Source organism: Rhincodon typus, chromosome 9 (genome assembly GCF_021869965.1).
Source record: "Rhincodon typus isolate 14 chromosome 9, sRhiTyp1.1, whole genome shotgun sequence".
NCBI lineage: Eukaryota > Metazoa > Chordata > Chondrichthyes > Orectolobiformes > Rhincodontidae > Rhincodon > Rhincodon typus.
The window spans coordinates 43973459-43980123 of record NC_063340.1 but is presented as its reverse complement, the minus strand read 5'-3'; the positions used below and the strand labels follow the sequence as shown (position 1 = coordinate 43980123).

Here is a 6665-nt window from a genome sequence, read left to right as displayed (position 1 = left end):
CAGCTGAACAAACATTGTAAATAAATTAACTGTTAGTAAAGGTTAATAAAACATCACAATTGGTACATGGGCTATTGTTCCTGACCTATTTTCAATCTCTTAAAAGGAATTTATGTATGAATTTTGATTCAACTGGTGTTGTCAGGAACAAAGCTTCCAGTTTTTATACATTGAAAATATGAGGATCACCTTTAAACTGAAGTGAGCATCATTCTAACAATTACAAAACGCTGCTGGTGCTGCTATGGTGATAATCATGAGTAATTCTTTCCAACTGCTGCAAAAACTCCTCATACTAAGTATGAAGTAAGCTGATATACAAAACAATAAATGGCATTCCAGGCAAGGATAATAGGTTTACAAATATTTGCACAGCTAAGATTATGCTGATACATTAAAGTTGTGAATTGATATAATAATACAATTATTGCAACTTTCTTTGCTATTAATGTTTCCTAACCACTTAACAACTTCTTTAAAACTCAAACTCAAAAGAGTAGTCACAATGGTAGAATGAGAATTATGTGGTGCACTACAATAACATGGAGTTTCTAAATGTTTTAAAGTAATTGTTAGAGGTTAACTTTGTACATCATGACAGTCCCAGAGAAATTTCAAATAGAGGCTGCACAATAAGAAAAACAGCATGCTATGTTAGCAGTAGAACGTTCACTTGAGAACGAAGTGGAAGACAAATTTCAAGAAATGGCATGCTAAACATTTGGGGTTATTGCTTAGAAAATTACAGTTGATGATAGAAAAATATCTGTAAAATGGAGAACATGATATTTACACATTATTTCCATATATCCTCTTATAACGCATTTTTCAATTTTAACGATGTCTTTTAAGTTCAAAAACTCAACAAAATCAGCAATTTATTTTACACATCACTTTATCAAGGGAATTGCCAGTGATAACTGCAGCATTGTAGTGAAAGTACAGCAATGTAAAAAAGATAAGCTAGGCTTTCACAGGGCTATTAAAATACATGAATGCAAAAAAGGAAACAGATGGCAGTGTTCAAAAGTCATAAAAATTATTTCAAGTGAGATGCATTGGAATATATGATAAAGATCGTTTATTGTTCCACTTAGCACAAAAGGAATAAAACCAAGACCAGTATTCATCACGATACATGACTCTTAACGTACTGCACCGTACCTCATCGTTGTAATTGAACACGTTTCAAATTAAGCAGCGGAATTATCGCCGGGACAAATATAGTAAAATAGATTCGGCCAGTTATTGCTGTCAAATACGGTACCTCTCTCCGAAATAATTTGGCTTAGCTTTTGTCTCTATGGAGAATGCGTAGTAAAACGATTTCGTTCGCCTCCGCGTCAGTATTAATTGTTTACTTAAGAGATTATTCTCATCTCTCTTTTCAATACCAATGGAAACATTAAAACAGACAATGGTTTTACTCAAGTTACGTAAACCAGCAGCCGAGTTAGGACGGTACCAAAAATTATCAAATCAATGTAAAACGGAAACACACTTGGAAACATGCATCTGAATTTCACTTGAAATAATTTAAATATTACTCAAATATGAAATCCGAACTTAAACATATGTGTTTATAAAAGACATGTACATTGCAAATTATTAGGTAATAAAAATAATGGATCACATTTAATACTCTACTGTTTTTATCCATAAAGATGGCAATCAAATATTATGAAACTTGATGATTAAAATTAATTACATCTGCAATAATCTTAAAAAGTAAACATCAGACATCAAGAATGATACTCTATGTATGTTGTACAAAATAACTGCAATTTAATGTTGAAAGCATAAATCACATTTTTAAAACAATTGGTGTAGCGTGGTCTATTATTTTGTAAAATATCGCTTTTCATTCCGCATGGTATACACTACCTGATAATATCATCGTTATGGCCAAGGAAAAATTTCTGTGTATGTTCTCTGGTGTTGTACACAATTCCCACTCCGGCAACGAAGTAGACCACCTCCTTAGCAACCGTGTAGTATAGATTATTCCGGCACTGGTGACCTCGGTAACCATAAACCCACTCTAACCGCAGCTGGCATTTCGGTGCAGTTCTATCAGCCATTTCCTTCTCTTCCTATTTCTTATCCGCTGTCCTTCTCTACGGCTTCGAAGACTGCTCCAAAAAAAAACGCTTTCAAGGACAACAAATGTTTAGCAAAATTTCAGAAGCAAAATCTCCCGTTCACAAAGTACCTCTTCGCAATTGCAATATCAACTCGCAATGATGTCAGCTAAATGCAGCAGCAAGCAGCTAACACTGAGGGGACGGGGCTCAGTTCGGTTAAAAGCGGTGTGCGCGCTCGTTACCAGGTGGGCAGAAACGCTTAGTAACAGCGCAGGGCGGCCGTTGACGTCTGAGGGGTATGGGGCGGGCGACGTAAACTGCGCGCAAAGTGCGTGGCTCGAGCGTCAGCCCGCGCGCACCTTGGAGACGGTTTGCACAAACCGTCCCTGAAATCTATTTCTGTTATTCCGAGGGAATTGCGGAAATTTCGCTTTCTAATCTCAACGCTGGGCATCAGTATATGGGCGCGTAATAAGGAGTGGGTTAATGATTTGAGTTCTGATATTTGCTGGTGGTAGAAATGAACAGATGGTGTTTGAAAACATTATATGAAACAGTTTGCTCACGAACAGAAAACAACTCACCCAGACTCCAAACCAGTGACCTCTGCCACCTAGAAGGGTAAAAGCAGAAGATGTTCTGAAGGTACAGTCCAGAATTATAAACAATCAATTTGGTTCGCAAATGTTGCTTAACTAGTTGCATCCTCCTATCATTTTTATTTCATTCAAACCTCCCACACTTTGTCACAGTTTTTTTATCCTCATAACGTATCATACCTTGTCCAAATTCTGGTCAAACTAGACCACCTGCAAATTCCTCTGGAAGTCACACACCAAGCTGCCTTGAAACTGAAACTCCCTGTTACAGTACCGTGAATGTAGCAATTCCTAGTGATTGTATCACATCAAATTGGCAGTTCAGCACTACTTTATGATGGGATCAATAGGATTTTTGCCAGCTATGCTCTCATTCCACGGATAAAAATATGATAGATAAAGAAAAACTTGTTTTTATTTTCAAAGAGGGTCTTTGAAATCCGGTTTGCATCTAAAAGACTTCTTGCCAGCCCAATCACAAACTGATGACTGATGAAGAGTCGTCTAGATTCAGAATATTAGTTGCCCTCTCTCCATGGATGCTGCCTGAACTGCTGTGATTTTCAGTACTTTTTGTTTTCAATCACAAACTAGATGGTCCAGAATTTGGATTGGGTAGGATACATTATGAGAATAAACAAATGTAACAAAGTGTGGGAGGTTTGAATGAAATAAAGATAATAGGAGAATGTAGCTGAAAATCAGAAACAAAAACAGAAATTGCTGGGAAAACTCAGTAGGTCTGGCAGCATCTGTGGAGACTTGCCGTTTCAGGTCCAGTGACCCTTCTTCAGAATGCTGGAAGTAGCAGGTCAAACAGCATCTGTGAAGAAAGAAAGAATCAACATTTCAGGTTGATAATTTTTCATCAGAACTGATTGACTTTCAATGTAAACTTTATTTCTTTCCAAACATATGCTGCCAGACCTGTTGAGTATTCCCTTTCTTTATATTTATTAAAGACCTCTGTCTGTGTTATTTTGCTTATGTTCTGGGAATTTTGCTTTGTTATGAACTTTTCCTTTGTTTTGTTTGATGCAACATATTGTGTGAAAGGAAGTCGTGGGACAATATACTGTACTTACGTGGAAAAATATAAAGAAATTAGGATAAGTTAGAAGGTCCACAACTTTATTTTACATGATCATACACTAAAAAGTCACAGAATCAAGCAGAGATAATAAATATGATACTTGTAATAGCAATTGTGAACTAAAGGCTTAGAGAACAAATTGTAAACTGTAGAGAAAACTGATAATCAAATCTAAGTACTTGAGCAACCTGGAAAAACCTAAGAATGTAGCAGCAAGCAAAAATCATTTATGATGTTCAATTATTATCTCGATCCAATGTGTTTCATAACTTTCATTCACCACCTTCAGTTTTCTCATAATCTTTGCATGAATCAATACATTTTTTCTTTCAAATGCTTCAAGTGAGTCAATATCTCTTTATTATGCTATTCTAATGACCTTGACGACCTGACATGTTTCTCTTTCTTTTTCCATAGATGCTGCCAGACCTGCTACATATTTCCAGATTGGATGTATGTTTTTGAACATCCAATGATGTTTTTCATGTTGAATTTCAAGATCCATGAATGATGCACACTTCTGCAAGTTCATAATTGTCAAAGAGAACAAACTGACCAAGAAAGTAGTGGATCTGTTACTGAACTAAGAAAATTGAAGTCCCATCATGGCATCTAGAGAATTTGAGTCAATGTTAAACATTTTGAAATGTTAAAAACTGGTATCAGTAAAATTGACTTTGAAGGTTTAGGATTGTCATAAAAATCCAAATGATTCAGTAATGACCTTTAGAGAATTAACTATGTCTGCTGGTCTTTATGTGATTCTAGTTTCTCACACCCAATATGGTTGATTCTTAACAGGATCTGAAGTAGTCCAGTAAGCCACTCATTTGCAATAAAATGCCAACATCTCACAAATAAATAGAGGCAAAATATTTTTAAAATTTTGTTTCTGATTAACTCCAGGAATTCTTCTGTCCTGTTAGCGTATTTTTGTACAAAACCATGAGTCCATCCTCATAAACACCTTGCTCTTGACGTTCAAGCCACATATCTTATACAGGATGTGCCACATGACTTCAGTAGAAATGGATGAGAAAGTTAGTGTCAATATCAGCACTAAAGATCTCTTCCTAATGTGTGTAAATTATAAATGTCAAAACTAATGATGTGGAGGTGCCAGTGTTGGACTGGGGTGGACAAGATTTGAAGTCAGATGACACCAGGTTATAGTCCAACAGGTTTATTTGAAATCACAAGTTTTCGGAGCGTTGCCCCTTCATCAGGTGAAGTGAGAGAGAAGCACACAGGCGCAACATTTATAGGCAGAGAGATGAAAAGATCATACAAGTGATGTGAGTAGAGTGTTGACAGGCCGAACAATAGGTCTCTGCAGGTGATCAAGACTGTCAGAGAGTGTGAGTAAAGTGTCAACAGTTGAGTAACAAGTGAAGGGATGACCTATAGTTTGATTAAATGAGGCTGGGAGATAATTGTAAAAAAATTTAAAATAAGGTGGTGTTGGAGACAAACCAAATGACTGGAATAACATAATAGGGAGAAGAGTCGCATGCCGAGGGTCTACCCAAAGTAATAAGTAATCCAAAACTGTACAAACTAATTAAGGTAGAGAGATCATAACAATTTATCAAGGTGATGGTGTCAAAACAGGACAGTCAGTAAGATTTTACAGATGCAGAACAGTGTGGTGGGGTCACATGTGGTGCAACGAGAACTCAAGATCACAGCTGAGGCCGTCTTCATGTATGGAACTTGGCTATCAGTTTCTGCTCAGTGATTCTGCATTATATTTCAACGGCTGCCTTGGAGGACGGTCACCCGAAGATCCTTCAAAGCAAACTACCCGGTCTTCAGGACGACATTGACCACAACACCACACGACACTGCCTCGGCAACCTCTGCAAGACACGTCAGATCATCAACATGGAACACCACCCACCGCGTACACAGCAGATACTCATATGACTCAGCCAATTTTGTCTATCTCATAGGCTGCAGGCAAAGATGCCCCAAGGCATCGTATATTGGCAACACCATGCAGACACTATGACAATGGATGAATGGACGCTGTGCAACAATCGCCCAACAGGAATGTTCCCTCCCACTCAAGGAACACTTTAATGGTCAAGGACATTCATTGTCCAATCTTCGGTTAAGCATTCTCTAAGGCAGCCTTTGAAATACACAACAACGCAGAATCACTGAACAGAAACTGATAACCAAGTTCAATACCCATGAGGACGGCCTTAACCGTGATCCTGGGTTCATGTTGCACAACAAGTTACCCCACCACACGTCTGTATCTGTAAAATTTTCCTTACTGTCCTGTTTTGGCACCATCACCTTGATAAATTGTTATGATCTCTCTACCTTAATTAGTTGTACAGTTTTAGATTACTTATTATTTTGGTTAGACCCTCAGCATGCGACTCTTATACCTATTGTGTTATTCCAGTCATTTAGTTTGTTTCCAACACCACCTTATTTTAAATTTTTTGCAATTATCTCCCAGCCTCACTTAATCGAACTATAGGTCATCCCTTAGCTCGTTACTGAGCTGTTGACACATTACTCACACCATCTGACAGTCTTGATCACCTGCAGAGACCTATTGTTTGGCCTGTTGACACTCCAGTCACACCATTTGTATGATCTTCTGATCTCTCTACCCAATGGTCTCACTGCCTATAAATTCCGTACCTATGTGCTTCTCTCTCACTTCACCTGACAAAGGGGCAACGCTTCAAAAGCTTGTGATTTCAAATACACCTGTTAGACTATAACCTGGTGTCATCTGACTTCTGACCTTGTCAAAAACTAAAATAATGCAACTAAAATCAAATACTTCTATAAATATTGTCTTTAATATTTTGTTTTGTATTCATGTTGGAAGAAACAACAAATAACAATACATCATTGTGAGACTAA

The 6665-nt window shown here is 37.4% G+C and overlaps 1 protein-coding gene and 1 long non-coding RNA gene across 3 annotated transcripts in view; both read left to right on the top strand.

Moving 5' to 3' along the window:
- The window catches only part of sptbn1 (spectrin, beta, non-erythrocytic 1), a 390719-nt gene that overhangs the window by 224796 nt on the left and 159258 nt on the right, over positions 1-6665 (top strand). The gene's annotated exons all lie outside the window — the stretch shown is intronic.
- On the top strand, positions 2431-4660 carry LOC125484106. The gene is made up of 2 exons (XR_007262963.1): positions 2431-2729; positions 4194-4660. It is a non-coding gene; the product is annotated as an uncharacterized LOC125484106 (long non-coding RNA).